Source organism: Pholis gunnellus (genome assembly GCF_910591455.1).
Source record: "Pholis gunnellus genome assembly, chromosome: 9".
Classification (NCBI taxonomy): Eukaryota; Metazoa; Chordata; class Actinopteri; order Perciformes; family Pholidae; genus Pholis; species Pholis gunnellus.
Window position 1 is genome coordinate 24,218,287 of NC_136535.1, and position 18,253 is coordinate 24,236,539.

Below are 18,253 nucleotides of genomic sequence, written 5' to 3' on the forward strand. Positions count from 1 at the left end.
TAAAAGAGTGATGTCTTTATCACGGGCAGAGAGGTGGAGCGAATGGAAAGAGAACAGAGAAAATATGACAATGCTCACATGAAAGGGAGGCCTTTCAAACTCAGGGGAGACATGAAAGACTCCCTCTCCTCCCCTCGCTCTCTTCTCTACCTCCTTTTGTTCCCTCTCTATCTCTCCTCCTCCCTCTCTTCCCCGTCCTTCCCCTCGCTCTCGTAATTGTACATTCAGACTCAAACTGTGAATGCTAACAAGGCTTTTAGCCACACTGAATTAATGTATCCAGTGCATTTCACTAATGTGCTACCTTTCAAATGTCACCTTTTATGTTGTTATGCCGTGAATACATCTCAGCTACTGTGCATGGATTTTTGAGTTGTTCGGCTCAAATTGCCTTCGGCTGCTTTGCAAAGTTCATACGGTGATAAGACATCTTGTTCCGTTGCTGCTGGTAGTGGCTACAGCAGACTGGTCCTCATTACGTCTGTGCGCTACGCACTAACTTGTATCAACTGTAAATAAGCTGCCAATTTCTGTCTGAAGATGCAACATTATTTCCTTCGAGCACATTTTCAAAAAGTCCTGTCTGTCTGTCTAGGTTTTATACTTGTGTATCGGTAATATTTCTTCAGTGGTTTTATATCTATAATATTTTATCTATGTAAATGAGGTGGACAAGGTGTTTATTTAGAAAAACCATTGAACACATTTCAATGCAACGCCACCACAAAGTAGAGTCTCAAAACAACACACAAACAACTAAAGCAGCAAAACGTTTCTATTGCATTGCATCATTAAAATGTTTCTGTACCTGGTCACTAAAGACACATTGTGAAGTGAGGGAATGGAGAATGTTACTTAAAGCTACTAGGAGGAACTTTCCGTTGTGTTGCTTTTGGCGGTCCCTGTGGACAAAAGCGGTAGTGTTTCCGAGCACCAGAGTCTCTTTAGAAAACCTCTCATTTTACTGCAGCAGGGTCTGACTCTGCCCAGCGGAGTCCTGCTTCTGCTTCTCCCGTGCCTCCCTTCCCTCCAGTGGGCCCAGTAATAGGGCCTAGGTCTCCAGCAGCGAGGTGAAGCTCCTTCACTCGCATTTTGATGCTTCTAGTCGGTTTTCTCTTCTGTTTTCTGCACGTTAACAGTTGAGCTCTGAGTGCTGCTACAACTAAAACAACCTACACTCAACGCTGTACCTGAACACAACCTGTGTAGACACAGACAAAGAGCAGAAGCTGCTGCCGTGTCTCACTAGGTGAGAAAAGAGTAATGGCAGGAAGCCACACCCGTTTGGCACCTGAGTCCACCTGTTGGGGAAACGTTGACGCCCTCAGGGCTTCACGTGATGAGTTCAAGGGTCAGAACGAGCTAATGAGAGAGTAGAAGGTCATATAGGTGGAAAAAAAAAAGGGCTCCTGATGAAGATGTTGTTTCTGTTTTGCTGAGATTGTATGTGCATGTGTGGGAATATGCACCGTCAGGTTAGGATTTAATCAAAAAGTAAAACTCAGAAAAGGAGAAAATGAGACGGAGACAGCGACTGTTTCGACATTTTTGTACTGAGAGGTGAGCTGGGAAAAAGATGAAGGCCGGGGGAAAAAAAAGAAAAAGCATGTTTTAATCTTTTGATCCCTTCACTTCCCATCAGGTCTCATATCAAACAAATTACCCAGAACGCACCCCTGCACACATCAGTCTCATTACCCATCTCCCCCTACTCGGAGACACTGGGTAAATAGCACTGTCTGTGGGGAGTCGGAGAATCAACAACATAATGAGACTGCTGATGATGAGCTCCGTGTTTGTGTGCATGTGTGTGTGCATGTGCGTGTGTGTGTGTGTGTGTGTGTGTGTGCATGTTGTTTAAGTGCTTTGCTAGGAATTTACTTGCTCGGATCAGAGTTTGATTTAGCCCTGACTCGAGAGAGCTCGTACGAACTTACGATGGCATGAGAAACGCACTGCAGGAAAATATCAAGAAGAAAAACCATTCATTTATTCCTAACTTGTTTGTCAGTCGTAACAGAAGCCATGTGGCAGAGTTGCATGAGATATTTGGGCGGTTTGAGATCTCGTATTTGATGGGGACCATGGACCCTGCAGCCTAAGATTTGAACTGTTGGATTCTTGTATTATGTCGTATTTTTGTCAGAGGGAAGGATAAATTAGGTTTTTGATGTGACAGTGAAGAAAACTATGCAAACTTCGAAAATCTCTCAAAAACAAAGGAGGATTTGGTGCATTTCCTGCATCTGGATTAAAGTAAACATGCAGCTTTTGGATTTATCTGTTCTAAATTCCTCCAAAATCTTGTTTCAATTCCTACAAAACCGTTTCTTACCTTCTTTCCTTGCCTGTGTTTGGTCCCTCCACCTCCATTCTATCAACATTCTATCCAACATCCATCATTTTTAAAGTTTCAAGTCACAACCCCTTTACAATCTACACCATTCTCCATTGTACTCCCACACAAGCCAGTCATTGTCTCTGTGACACAGCGACAAGGGGACCTCGATGTCAACACCAACAGCATGGCAGCGGATCATTATGTCTGGCCACAGGGGTTGGTCAAAGGGGAAAGGTCAGAGGTTGGGGAACAGTCGCCATTAAAAGGAGCCTCCTCTGTCAACACGTTTGTATATAGCAGGAAGCGTTTCCCATCAGTACTCCCATCACTTTGTCATGTCATGTGGCGCACGGAGCGCATGCTAACCATATGGAGAGAAAATGAATGGGAATGGAATGATGATGATGGAAATGAAACACAGTACATACTGTACACTGCTTCCTCTAATCGTACTTGTTTGCCACACAACACCTGATACATTTCACTTAAAAGATATACTTATTAAATCTCTATATTTTCTTTGAACATAATTACATGATCATCATCAGCAGTTGCAGCTCGCCCAGTTGTTGTGGAGATCTAAATGTTGGAATTTCAGGATTTGTCATTCATGTTGGCTTGAAAGTTGAGCCTGGCACTTCATTTTGGAAACAGCACCTGACAAAACAATCTCCACTCAAGGTCCACTAACTCACTTGGAAATGATCGACCATTTTACAGTCATCGTCGACGATTGATATTTCTTCCGTTGTCATGGCAGTTTCCATTTTTCTGAGCACATTTAGGTCCACGGTGGTCCGTGGGCGGAGCAGACACGGGGACGGCGTTATAAGCTACCGCTGAAACTACAGTTGTGCCTATTGCTTCATTGAGGGACAGTGAGTGATGTCATACGAGTGCATGACTGAGAGCAGTGTAGCAGAGAGCTGGTGATACAACACAGTCCCAGAGTTTGTGAAATAGTCACGAAAAGGCATTTTATTGGCTTCATGCTGAGCAGCAGAAATTGTCCATTTCTTTCTTGTCGCTTGGCAGAATTTACATACATACGACATTATGCTGCAAAACACAAGTTAGGCGGCAAAACCCTTCAGTTAGGTTTAGGAATACATCATGGTTGGACCTAAAATAACAATGCAGGGTTGGATTTAGGCAACAAAATCACTTTGTTAGGTTCAGAAAAACTGTCACAAACACGTTTGAACATAGGTGTCGAACACCAGTCTCGTGGTCAAAAGTCCTGTTTTTGTTGGACCCATCCACCTCCTGCCCCCCATAAGTGGTCTTTCTTCATAATGAATAATTAATGTGGTTAACTTGTGTGTCCACCACAAAAAAAGGATCCTACTTGACTTTCCACTGCGTGCCTCAGAACAAAACAAACCAATAGATTATGTTTCATTACTATTTCACGAATTAACATGATCCGGGGGCTGGGGGTGGTGGTAAAGTGAGGAGAGACCACTGAGACTCAGACTGACGGTGGTAGACAGAGTGAGGAGGGAGAGGAGCGAAAGTGATAACCTTGTCTCTCGTTCATTGCTGTCTGCTCAGTGATTTAATTTGGTCGCGCCGTCACACCTGAGCTAAAGCTCATCCATCACAGGTGCAGCAAGATCCCGCCGTCGCTCGCTGTCCTCTTCCCTCCCAACATCCTTCCATTCCTATATTTCTCTGTCCCCTCCCTCCCATTCCTACCTGCTTTTGAAGGCTCTCTCTAAACGGCTATCTGTCCAGATTGGTCTTAAATATGCTCTCTCCATCTCACTCTTTCTGGTTCTGTTCGGCCGCTGTCTCTCCGTCCCTCTCTGCTGTACACCTCTACTCAAGACAAAAGTAGGTTCCTCTGGTTCTTCGGTTGGAGTTGTGGCTCTTTATACAAGAGTCATTGTTTGAGATCTTATAAATAAATCTACAGAATCACGCAGCTCAGCCTGAGGAAGTGGATAAATGTGTCAAATCAAATCAAAAGATGGATTAAGTAAGGTTAAAGAGAGTGCAATGGAAATTCGTAATACTCATGTGTTAGTTCTCCAGAATATAAGAAAGGACCAGCTGCTACAATGTTAGCGTAGCCTAGCACCGATCTACCCGAACTCCATTGAGAAAACCAGCACTTTAAAAGTGATTTGCTTGTCGTCTTGCGGAGAGAACTAACAAAACACGAATTCAGGCTTTTTACAAATTGGCATCATTATGTCGCTATTCCGGCATCTCTTTTATCCGTTTAAAATGTTCGTACAGCTGTAGGAAACCAACCGACGTGTGGCCTGCTAGATGCAGTGAATACAGCTCGCCCCCGGATGATGTTATGAACCCAGACATGAGTGGATATGTGACTTCCACAACATGTACAAAGCAGCAATAGTGGTCATTTCTTCAAAGCGTTGCCCTTCTGGTTGCGTCCTTTGTTCTTCTGCTTACACAAGTTCACCCCTATGTCAATTTGGTACAGTCCGGTGCACCCAGCAGGCCTTCTGGCTCAGCCTGGTCCAAACTAATCAACGTATCTCCCCCCCCCTCTCCAACCACCACACAGGACCCTGCACACCTGAGCTCTGCCAACTTGGCACAGGAACACACTCGATTGCATTCAAGCAGATTTATGACCGTGCAAACAGTGCACAGCCTGTTGGTGCGGTGAAAAGAGTATCAAGCCCATGAGTGTTTACATGTGGCTCAGATATCCTCAGTAGGAGGAAAACATGACGGAAATCCTGAAGACCGTTTTGTTGGTCACGGCTTCTAAAAGGGTTTCAGGGAGAGCGGCTAATGAACGGACCTCACATCTACAGTAAAACACATACGTGTGTGTGTGTGTGTTTGACTGTAAATGGCTCACCGTGCCTTCTCCATGTGACATCAACCGGCATCAACACCAGTGACTGGAGCGCTATATTGTGCGTGTGTGTCTGAGGTTAGTTAAACAATATGACTTCATTGTCGACTCCACACACACACACACACACACACACACACACACACACACACACACACAGAATACTAGAAAGAACTAGAAATATCTTCTTTGGGAAAAATAAGACAGATTTACTGCAGTGTTTTCGTTGGCTTTTCAGGCGCAACCGTGACACATTCTGCTCCAGACACATGCTGTGTATTAATCAAACAGACCCACCAGGCTGGAGCTGCAGTTTGCGTTGGGATTTTACTGAGTGTTTGCAAGGTGTCGTGCAAATTGCGACCGTTGTTTTTTTTGCTGAGGAAATTCTCCGCCTCTGAAGACCAGATGCAAATACAGCACAGATGGGATTTACAGTATCCAGAAGGAAGGTTGCTTTAGGGGAAAGTGAACTAAATATAGCTGTAAAATCACTGCATACTGTAACATTTACATAGACGTTTGGCTGCATTTACTTATTAACGTCCATATCAACACCACTCTCACCTCCACCTGCTCCTCCCCCCCCCCCCCCCCTTTCCTCTCTCTCTCCCCTCCCCCCCAGCCTGGTCTCCTGAGTTAGGTTCCAATTACGTTACGAGGGAACATATTTTCTGACAAATTACATTAGTATTTAACCAATCACAAACACATTTAATCATAGTCCTCGTAAGTCAATGTATGGAGGAGGGTGGGTGGATGGATGGACAACAATTTGTAAGTCATTTTGCGTGCAATAAGAACGCCGTTCTTTTTTTTGTGTGTGACCACATGTAGTCTGTACTGACTGCATCCAAACAAACACAGGACTTGCAACCAGGAGACCGGTGTTCCAGACCGGTGTCCCAGAGTGGGTTTGTTTTGAAGTTACGTTAGCGACATTTGTGGCGTGTTAAGTTGTTTCAGTACGTTTTTTTACCTTAGTTGATGTAATTATTTTAGCCCAACCACGTTTTCCTAGAGCTAACAACGTGTTTTTGTTGCCGAAACAATAGCTGCAACCGTTTCACGGTAACAACTTGCCACACGTGAATGTCAGAAATGTGCTAATTATACGCTTTTGCAGGAGATTAGGTTGGTTGAAAAGTAAACACATTTAAAAAGGTCAAAGTGAGTAAATAAAGTATTTATTTTCCTGCAGATCTGTTACCTGAACCCAAATGATCATTGAATATATAATTATTTGAGGCAGCTTGCTTAGTGAGTGTTAAACACATTATGGACAGCACATGTGAAAAGAGGCATTGCTATTGATGAAATGCCTGGAAGCCTTTGATCAATCCATTAACCAGTCAACTCTCAGTCCTCAGAGCCGCCCCGACGCATGTACAGAGCTAAGTGATTCTTAATTAGCAAATACTCTCCAGGCGTACACAACACAGAACCTGTGTGTGTGTGTGTGTGTGGGGGGGGGGGGGGGGTTACGCGTATGCATGTGCATTTGTGGCAGCAGCAGCAGCAGCAGCAGCAGCAGTAGGTGACTGTGTTTGTGTATGTGTGTGTGTCTTTAAATAGAGTTGGCAGGCTACATGGTGGGCTGGCTGGCAGGATCGTGACCCGTTGGTCCCGGAGGAGAGAGAACCTGGCAGAGAGAAGAGTCTCTCTCCTCCCAGGCCCACTCATGTTCCTGAGAAACAGCTCAATAATACAAGAACAACTCTGCCTCTCTATGAACCTGCTATTCAATCAGGACAATGTGCTTTCAAATCAATTCATTTTAAGTTGCAAAAATACTCCTTGTGTGTTTTACAGCTCGTTGGATGCGACATGGGAATTTGCAGAGAACACACTTCCTGAATTCGCAAATAAAGACACAGCGAAGCCCTTCATCTAGGAAAGGAAAAACAAACATCTACAAATACAGAGAAAAAGAGACATCTTCAGTTCAGCACGCTGACTGAGGTCGTGCTGGTTTTCCACCACACTTAAACCGAGGCAATGGGATTTTGGGACTGGAATTAGACTTTCATCCGGAGGGGACAGTGGGATGTTTTTTTTTTTTTTAAACCCAACCATGTCTTTTTATTCGCTTCTTCTTCTTTTCGCAGGTGAAGGTGGAGGGTGAGTTGAAAGAGATGTTAGTGTCGCAGTAAGTAAAAAAAGAACCCCACGCTCCTTCCCTCTCTTCTTTTTTTCCCTCATTCTCTCTCTTTTTCCCACCCCACACACACCTACTTTATCCCCGTAGACGAGGGCCTCAGATAACCCCGCATCACCACTTCAAAGAGGAGATGAGAGGAAGATGGATAGAGGGGAGGCGGGAGGAGGTGGAGTGGGAGAATCTCGGGGAGGCGGATCAACACAGGTAGAGGTCACAGAAAGAGAGGGGGGGAGAAAAAATAAATAAAAAGGAGGGAGCACAAGTGGAAGAGATGTGAACACCTTAGCAGGATTGAGATACCTCTCTACTATCCCGGTGTGTCTCCCTTAATCTCTCAGTGAGTGTCTCCTTTTTCTCCCGCTCTCCTACACACACACACACACAGCTTGCATGTCCACATTTTTTTTTTTTTTCTCTGATATCAGAGCGAAGAGTTCAATTAGCCGAAGCTGTCAGGACCCTCCATTTCTGCTCTCTCCTCTCTTCAGACGAAGAGAATAAAGCTGTCCACGAGAAGCAGGGACATCAAAGCCCTTGTATTCAGTAAGAGGTTGCACTTCACTATGATGTGTGTGTTGTGTGTGTGTGTGTTCATGAGATCAGTCACCAGCCTCACTGACCCATGTTCCAGCAAGAAAAGGCGAAAGATAATTAAACGAGACATGTTCACGTTTTGCTTCCTGCTGAGGGGGATTTTGGCTCCCGTGTGCTCACCCAATATATGCATCCTAACACATCGTTTTTGTCTCATTCCCTTCCACCGTTTGGTAAACCTTAATCTCACGTGCGCTCTTTAAGACGCTATATTAAGGTCGCACGTGGGAGCAGGTGTGTGGAGAACGAGGAGGGTGACAGAGCAGGAGAGAGAGAGAGCGAGAGCGAGAGAGAGAATCAGACCAACAATGCTGCTCCAGTGTCATGGGAAGAATACAGGAGGTGAAAGGTTGGAGACGCTGGTAAAATGAGAGTGGGATAAGGAGGGATGAAGAACAGGACAAGACAGAGGGAGGGAGGGTTGGGAGAAAAGAATGAGCTTTAGAGTATTTAGACTAAAATAAATCATATTCTCTTCTGATATATTTCTTAAATCCGACCGCTCAAAGCGCTTTAACACTACATGTCATTCATCCATTCATACACCGATGGCACAGCCTTAAGGAGCTTCGGGGTTCGGTGTCTCGCCCAAGGACACGTCGACGTGGACCAGCCAGGGATCTTCTGATTGAAGGACCACCCGCTCTTTGACTGAGCCACAGTCGTCCTCCAGCGTACAGACCGGTAAATGATATTTTCCACATTTCAAACGTTTGACAGACTCAAGATCATAACTGGACCGCAGACCTGGCCTGCAGTGCCAGCACTCGCCACGCCTAAAGGACAGATTAAGTGGTTTTGCACCAGAAAACTTTAAAAAGAACTGCTGAAGAATCAGGTCGATAAGTAGAAGTAGTGCAAAATAAAAAGAACATTTATTAAGAACAATGTGACAAACAAAACTCAAAAATGAAAATTTCGCTAGAAGCAAATGAAACTGAAATAAAAGAACACCAAACTAAATAAATCTGCAGCCTCACAACACGCTGCCAAATCCTCTCTTCCCTTTACTCCAATGAACTTCTCAGACTGGAACCGACCACCTGCACAGGTGATAGGGGGGTCGACGCAGAGCAGACATCCAAATCACTCCAAATAATTAAATTTCCATTAATGCAAAGTGGCTAAATCACTGCTGACATCACAATTAATCTATGGCTAATCCTTATATATGTAAATGAGTTCACCAAATATTACAGAATATAATTTTCTGCAAACCTATCTTACTTTCCCCCTCCATGTTAACAGAGCCCTGCCGCTCCCTGCTTAACGGACATAATGAGGTGAACCTGTCGGCACTTTCCTTGATTGAGCTGCTGAGCAGCTGATCCACCTCAACATCAAGGTAGATCAGCAACTTCACAAAATCCTGTGAATCCTTAAAACACCATTAAAATGAACTGAAATGTACAATTCAGCAGACAGGAGAACACTGGTAATGTTTGGTAATAGTGCAAAGGGAGAAAGGCAACCGTCCAAATATTTCTGTTAACAAAGAAAATAAAGAAAATAGTGCAGTTAAAAAAAAAAACGTACGAATAAGTCATAAAACTGTTTTTATGGGTATCTACTTTTTAAAATATATTTATACCCGTGCATTGTGATTAAATGTTATTATGTATTACCTTTGTCCAGCTTTGTTGTCCTTGTTTCTACCTGCATGTATATTTCTAAACATTGAGAAACATTGAGTCCTTGGCCAATAAAGCTGATTCTGATTCTAGAATATTACACAACATGTGTGAGAACTGACATGTCACAGCATATACGATTCTAACATTTCTAACAATGCAAGCGCTTCAGAGACATTCGGGTCATAAGTGCCAGCAAAAAGAAGGAAGAAGACGAGTGTCACTGGAGTTCCCAGGGTAACTTAAAACAGTAATTAGAGCTTCGAGGACACCCCTAACCTTCACAAATATAAATAAAGAATGGAATCAAAACCCAGTACTGGCACCCGTATTTGTTCCACCGGTCTATCCAAGAATATTCAACATGGAGAGTTGAACCCGGTGTGTGTAGGATGTGGTCATGGTAAGGACCACTGCAGCTCCGCCAGAGCAAGACAAACACACGGCCGCGGACTGAGATGAAAAATGTGTGCAGCCATCGTCACACTAGGGGTCCAAGTCCTGCACCCGGTTCTTGTCTCTGATCTAAGGCCCAGGAGAGGCCTTGGCAGTGTGTGTGTGTGTGAGTGTGTGTGTAGCATAGAAAAGCTGCTGATGCGGTTGAAACAATGACAGGTTTGTTGCTCTTACAACATTTCCCCCCCTCCGTACACCCTAGTGGTAGTTTTCTCGCAGTGCGAAGACACACTACACACACACAACATCCACATTGTTGTGCGTACACACACATGTTGCCTATACAAACACAGTCACACACACACACCCTCTGATCCCCGTAAACCATGTAAACCACAAGAGGCAGCTGTCATTATGCTCCCCGAGGAGCTCACAGGGTGTAATTTAAAAAGATAAGAGGACAAATTAGCTGAGAATTCATTATGTGTTTATATTCGGTGAGTGGGCATTCATGGGAAGGTTTTTTTGATCGGCTGCACTGGGAAATGTCTTCCATGTAGAGTTTTCTTAAAGGATCATTTGATCCAAAAAGGCATTTGTTTAACTCCAAAACATGTGAACACCAATTGGATTCGCGCTCACATTCGTTAACATATTTTGCGCGCATACGTATAGTTCCACTCATGTACGGGGGGTTTGTTATGATTTCCCGTTTCTAGGAGAGGCAAACGGCTAAACCCGATCCTCTGTGGAAAATCAACAACGCGGGTGGAAAAAAGGTGCAGACACCAAACAATCTGTGTTTACATCAATGTTTGCTCGTTGACTTCCATTTTGTTTGCTTTCTCTGCTGGCCTGTGGAGCATTCGCGTGGGGGTTGCACTTGGCAGATCGGATATTTGTGTGTGTGCGTGTGTAGACATAGAGTTGGGGGTAGAAAGGGCAGATGTTGGGATTAAATGAGTGGGGAGATTTTGAGCTGGGAGAGTTAAGCTGCACATAAAGAACGAAGAGTTTCTTCTATTTTTTTCCAAAAGGGATTTTGGTCAGGGTGGTGGTTCTACTTGTAATGACTCACAGAAACCTCTCCTTCTTTATAATGACGGAACAAGCCTACAAAGTAGAATAAAGGCTATTTTTTAATACCATTGATCTACATAGCATGGTCATGAATTGACTGATTTTCTTGGCTACTAGGGGGCAGCAAAAAAAAAGAAAAGCCACACATACATGTGTTCCCCTTTTAACTAAAAACAGCAAACTATTTACACATCCAGCAGAAGTGGGGCAACAATGTCATTCATTCGGAGTCTTGTTTGTGTCCACAAGTCCAATATTCACTCTTGTTTTAGCTCTGTTTCTGGTCTCCACCAACTCCTTAAGGCTGCTCAATGCTCCGTTATGTCTGGCATATAGCCAAACCCATCTCCACACTTAGATATAGTGCTGTGCCAGCGAACCAGTCTGCAGAAAAATAATACTTTACGTATCACCCTCATATCATGCTTGCAGAAATGAACGATTTAAGGCAACAAAGCTACTTAGTTATGGTCAGAAAATACAAACCACTTCTGCAGCTATACCCCCGTCTGTGGTGTCTATCTATAGGCAATTTAAACAGACATATTTTTAGATAGAATAAGGCAAAATGTTGCGAATACATATGGGTGTATATGAATTTTAGCTACAAAAGGCATCGGGCACGTTGGTGGCCAAAAGAAATGACAGCTTCCTCCTAAGATGACTTCAGTAAATTGCACACAGCAAGATGCTTTTATCAGTATGTCATGACTCACATAGAAGAAGACCAAAGGGAAGGAGGGCAAAAAGAAGTAAAAGCCAGGAGGCAGAAGATGAAACACTGCTGAGTCCAGGTTTCTGTGGATAGAGGGCCACTTACTGCTGTTTCAGAGGCTGTTTGTATTTTGCTCTGGAGATTTGATGTGTCACTTCCAGTGCAACAATGCCCGAATTTTACTTGGACAAATTATTTCAATAACGCGGGAATGGGATGCTCCACACAGCACAAACCAATAAACCAGATACTTTCACAACTATATCTTCCAGTTTCCTGGAACCATATAGGATCATTTCATAAAAAAGTGTGTTTTTTCTGGGGTACGGGTTGGCTGGTTGGGATGTTATTGCATGAGTGAGTGTGTGTGTGTGTGTGTGTGCGAGACCCACAATCCAAAAAAGAAACGATGAGGGGGAACGTGAGACTGGAATGCTAGGTTTCACTTAATCATCTCCTGATGCTAGTGTAAACACTGAATCTGATTTGAGCTAATTGGGTTTGTAGTCAGGGTAAATAGTGTAAAAGGAAACCGCTCGCACATTCAGCACGATCTTTTCCGCACTCGCAGCCACCTCCTCTGTGCACTGCAACTTTATTCGTCTATTTTACCACAAGGACGAAATGTCGAAACCTGTGCCAGGTATGTATTTTTTCTTTTCCTCCCCGCTATTCTTCTGATCCGCTGTTATAAAAAGGCTTTCTTTCCGCTGAAAGTCATATGTAATTTCCATAATGTTGTTTTGTTGGACTGTGACTTTTTCCTGCCCGGATATTTGGGTAATTTGATTCTTGAGAAAATGAGGGTGCAGGGAAGGCAGCGGGAGAAGGGATGATATATTTATTTAAAGAACCCTTTTAATCGATCTGCCTGGCGTTGGTTTTAGAGATATTTCACATTTGTGGTTATGGATCCTCGCTCCCCTCTCCCTTCCTCCCCCCTCCTCCCGCCTTTTTGGCATTCGCAGCGCAGTCTTGAACATTTCTTGCCATCCAGCATCTTGTCACTCACAACTCCTCTCTCTTCCTCTCTCATCATACTCGGTAATGTAGTCACACTGATTGCATTCTACCGCTAATCTAATTCTTCCCTCTTTCAGCTCCCCAGAGACTTCGAGTGGTTTCACGTCACATTCATTTCAAAGCCCCCCCCCACACCACACCACCACCGCCACCACCACCTTCCTCATGACAGCTCATGCTAACTTTGGATTGAAAAGGCCCATAAGCCTCGCCTGCTCTAACCACTCCGATCACATTACCGCCTTCACAAAAACAAAGCTTGCTCCAGCTAACTGCTTAGATCTCATTATAAATCCACAAAAAAAAAAGCTTCAGTGACCCACATCAAAACGCAAAGGAGATCCTGCCCAGCAATTAAGATAACATTTATTCCCAAACTGCAGATTCCCTTTATCGTTTCGCCAATTTCACCACAGCAAAATGTCATTAGCGCAGGCTTCAGAAGCGGTGGCTATCGCTACTTGACACTAATTTGTTGTAGATTAGCTGTCCTCTTCACAAAAGATCCATATGACAAAATATTAAGCCTGCAAACATACAGGAAAAGAACCTTTACAGGGAATCAAGAAACATCTTTGATCAGGGACTTCAAATCCCATGGTGCATTGCAAATCCCCGCGCTAGAATGATCAATGGCTCCCCAGGTCATTCGGGTCAAAAGGTCTCTGACTGGACTTGTTCGGGGTCAGTGTCCCTTTGAGCTAAAGAGACAGGCGAGACAAAACAAGGCTTTCTCTCTGCCTTTGAAAAAAGGAAAAAAAAGGAAAAACGGCGTCTCCAAGACATAACAAATCAATCTTTTTCCTTCTAGCGAGAGATCAAGATTGATTATCTGGATGCGCACAAGCCTTCGTGTTTTTTCAAGTCTGAAATGGAAAGGATAAACAATTCATAAAATTCAATAGTTTTCAAAAATGTATACAAAGAAAAGAGCACTTTTCCTTTCAAAGAAGGCGAGACGTATAGTTACTGCGTGTCCTTGCACGTGTTTGCTGTCTCTTGCCTTTTGAAAACCAAACTTCCACCACACAAGTCTCTGCTGTTGGAACAACTCCAGGAAATGCCCCTTCCAGCCACCGTCTGCTTCTACATATGTGAAGGTCATTATTCCATCTCTCACATCAAACTCTCGCTCCCTTCCCCGTTGCTCTTATTCTCCATTGTTCGGTAAATAGCAGGCAGCTGACGGCGGTGTCAAAAGACAGAGAGGCGTAAACACAGACACATTGATCGCACAGAGCTCCCCATTTCTCCCACTTTCCCCCTTCTCGAATGATTGGATGTAAATGAATCACACGCGCACACACACACACAATGATCTCCCCTCACAGCGGGAGGAGTGATGGTGTTTGCGATGGTTCCGCGATGGAGCTGATTGTTAATACGCGGAGGCAGCGGGAGCGTGCGTCGCCATGTTATCACTGTTTTTGTTGCAATCATTTAAATCACTCGAGGTGTTCGGGATTCTCCGCATCTGCTCTGCCAAATCAAGCTTCATAACTGGACCTGCAATTGTAGTCGGAGAACAACAAGCAAAGGATGAGTCGTCGTTATCTACCTGAGTTTGTGATAACATGTGCGCATCAAGCCCGTGTTCATCTCAGTGTGTTAGTTAGCCAAAAATATGCCGAACAAAGTGTGTTCCATGGGAGCTTGAGAGCCACCTGCTTAGTTTTTTTTTTGCATATCAGGTATATCCATTAGTAAGCTTGTTATTTTTCTTCTTTTTTTTTGTGCCTTTGTGTTTGTGTGGGCACATTTGCTCATTGTTGGGCGCGTTGCCCGCCCGATGCCACAGGTAGCCGTGTGCTCAGTGGAGTGTGAGTCGCTACACCTGTTCTCCCCTCAGGGAGGCGCTGTCCACGGCCAGCTGGCAGAGCGGACTCGGGACAGAGGATCGGACAGATTGGATAAGCGGTGGGACGTCGGGACGGGCAGAAGACATGGCTGAAGGTGAGGGCTAAAATAGAGGGAATAGGAAAAGTACAGAGGGGAAGAAAAAAAAGGGTAAGAGCGAGGTGGATGATGGATTACGCAGCGAGCTTTGTCAGGACATTGAGGGCACGTGAAGGACAAATATGAGGAACAATATTATGATAAGGGACTTTGTGCTTGAAGAAGCATGATCCAACCATGTAAATTGATTCATGGAGATTTAATAATATTTACATCATAATTTAAAACATGTATATTGAACAGAATTAAATATTAATGGTATTGTCACCACAATGGGGCTATCTTACACGGCATGAACCAACCTGATCTCATGGGTGGTTGTAGATAAACACTTTATTGCAAAAAAGCAAGAAGGTTATTCTTATCTCACGCTAAAATGTCCGACAAAAATTGCCGTGTCCTTCCTCAGCCATGTGGTGGGAAGAACATGTCGCTGGAGAAAATTATATTCTAGAACATTCTCTTTTGTAACATCAAAATGTTCTATTTCTATTCTCTTCTGGAATGTTCTATTCTAGAAGAGAATCTAGAATAGAACATTCCATTTCTAAGTCCCGGGAACATAATGTTACGTTAGATCAGGGAATATTCTACTCCAGAACAGAATGTTCTAGAAGGCATAATTGCATTCAATGTGTCAGTCGTTGTAGGAGAGCTGAAGGATGAAATATATTCTAAAACCGAGTTCTCTGCAGGAAGAAAATGTTCTACCCCAGAGTAAAACAATCTAATATATTAATTCATAGGATGAAAAATGTATACATAATTCCATTGTAGAATATTCTATTTTATTCAATTCTAGATTAGAACATTACGCAGTAGGCGGTGACGTTCAGAAACACATGATGTGACCTCCTCTCTTACCGTCCATCAATGCCCCGTTTCTGACCTGTAGTTGTAGCACCCACACTGATGTGTGGGGAGTCCAGTCATTTCCAAAATGTCACATCACAGTGGTGAGATGCCTCACTACGAGTCACCAAAACGGAATTTTTTAGCAAAAGTACGGGATAATTAATGAATGTCTTCTTACCTTGTGGTAACTGAATCAGCTGTATGAGCAGACTCTCACACTGAACAGCATGTCGTCATGATAACATAACCTGTTTTCTGTCTTAGCTTGTAGCTAAAATATTTATCTCTATTCCCTTCTTTTACACTTCATTTCACTGTCTGTAACTTCATCTCTCCCACTTTCTGTCTCTTGGGTCTAGTTAGGATGTGTGTGTGTGTGTGTGTGTGTGTGTGTGTGTGTGTGTGTGTGTGTGTTACTCTATGCGTGTGTCAGCTTCCCTCTGTCCTGCCTCCAGGCTGAAGTGTCAGACAGAGAAGTGAGATGTCTCTCTCTCTCCCTCCATGTGCAGTTGTTAGCTGAAATACTGCTACGCTGCTGCAAACAGCCGGGAGGGTAAGCCAATACGCACATATGCACACATACAGATGCATAGGTAATGTATGACACAAACAATGTACTGTATGAGTACACTGTATACATGTTAAATATACACACACCTAGGAAAACACACACACACACACATACACATATCTCATATCTCATTAGTTGGCAGCTCCTTCAGCAGGGAACATATGTTGAGCTTACTGGGCTCACTGGGACACACACACACACACACACAGTCGTGTCTCCATCACTGTAGAGGATATTACATTAACTTACATTCCTTTACTGGAGACAAACCCTTACTATAACCACTTTATGACCAATCCTAAACCTTAAACTAAACCCGACTTTAAACCAAGTCTTCACCTTTTTAATGATTTACATTACAGGGACTTGCATTATGTCCCCAAAAGGAAACACGGTCCCCACAATGTGACTGTGTAAACATATTTATGTCCCCACAACATTGAATAATACACACATACACACACACACACACACACACACACACACACACACACACACACACACTCTTCCCTCAAGCTCTATAAAAATCTATTTCCTTTTCTCTTATTCTTTTTATACCTCTCAGACTTTCACACACAAACACACACAGAGTTGTGTTTTCATGACTACTAAAATAACATTGACTTACATTAATTTCCTGCAGACTTGTCCTAACCATAACCGCCACCAGCCTAATCCTAATCCTTATCCTAACCTAAACCTAACCCTAACCATTCCTTAATCTTAAACCAAGTCTTCACCCTTAAATGTAATTATGTACAATATGGGGATATGCAATTGTCCCCATCCCTAACCCCCACCCAAAAGAAAGGCGGTCCCCACAATGCAACTGTGTACTCAGATTTATGTCCCCACAAGATGGGTAAAACGCACACTCCTCATCTGCAATCCATCCTCTGAGAATAAAGCAGCACGCTGCAGGATGGAGGGTAAGACAGGAAAACAGAGCGAGAGCTGAAAGTGATTGTGGGTAAAAGATAGATGTAGGCTGAGAGCTAGTGAAAGTGGAGAAGAGAGGGACGAAAGGTGGAGGAATGGCAGCGTTGGGAAGAGAACGAGACGGTGAAAGTGGTGAGAGGGTGGAGGAATTTGAGTGAGCGGGGCCAAGAGGGTGCAGAGCAGAAAAAGCAAGGTTTGAGAGGAATCGGAGAGGGATGGAGAGAACAAAATAATGTGTGCCAAGTACCTCAGAAATGAACTCCCAGGCACAGAAAGAGCCAGACTCTCTCCACACACACACACACACACACACACACACACACACACACACACACACACACACACACACACACACACACACACATTTTGAAATAGAGGCGAACTCAGTCCTGCGTTTGAACCAGCGGCTACACCCGATGTAGACCATTCCCGAACACTTTTGAATTAGCTCCCCGCTCTCCTCTCCCTAGAAAAGAAAAGCGTGAAATTGACCAAGTCAAAGCTGCGGCCTGAGCAAAGCGGATTTTTTTTTCTGCCATTGTACCAGCGGCGGTATCTCTCCAATGTGATTCTGCTGTTGTGATGTGGGACTGAGTTTTGTGTTTCACCCTTGAAATTCGAAAATGCTTTTGTTTCATTTTGGGATCATGCTTTTTTTGGGGGGCGGGGGGTTTAAAAAGTTAAAAGGATGTGTTTCATGTGAAAGTGGGTTCACTTTGCGCCAGAAACACTCCACGAAAATAAGTAGAATTCCTTGTTTTTAACCCATAATTCAACCGGGCCCTCAGACCTTAATGCAACGACATAGGGAGTTTGTCATTGCCTTCCCAAATGGGTGTTTTCGATTTGCAAAGTTTTGCCGGAGCTTTCAGCCACATCATGTGGCCTTCACCGGCGCGTGGAGTTTGCTCACATCCAAAAACCATCCATGAGCATTGATAACCGCCTGCGATCACATGACTGAAATTCCAAATATACTTGCATCATATGAACAACTGAACCGTCTCCGTGGAAAATAGAGCAAACGTCATCGGCTGATGAAGGCTACGAGTTGTGGCTGAAAGCACAGGAAAATAACCAAGTAAGTGGACCTTTTAGCATTTTTAGTTTACAGAATTATCTGTAAAATTCCCCCAATATCTCCCTGGATGT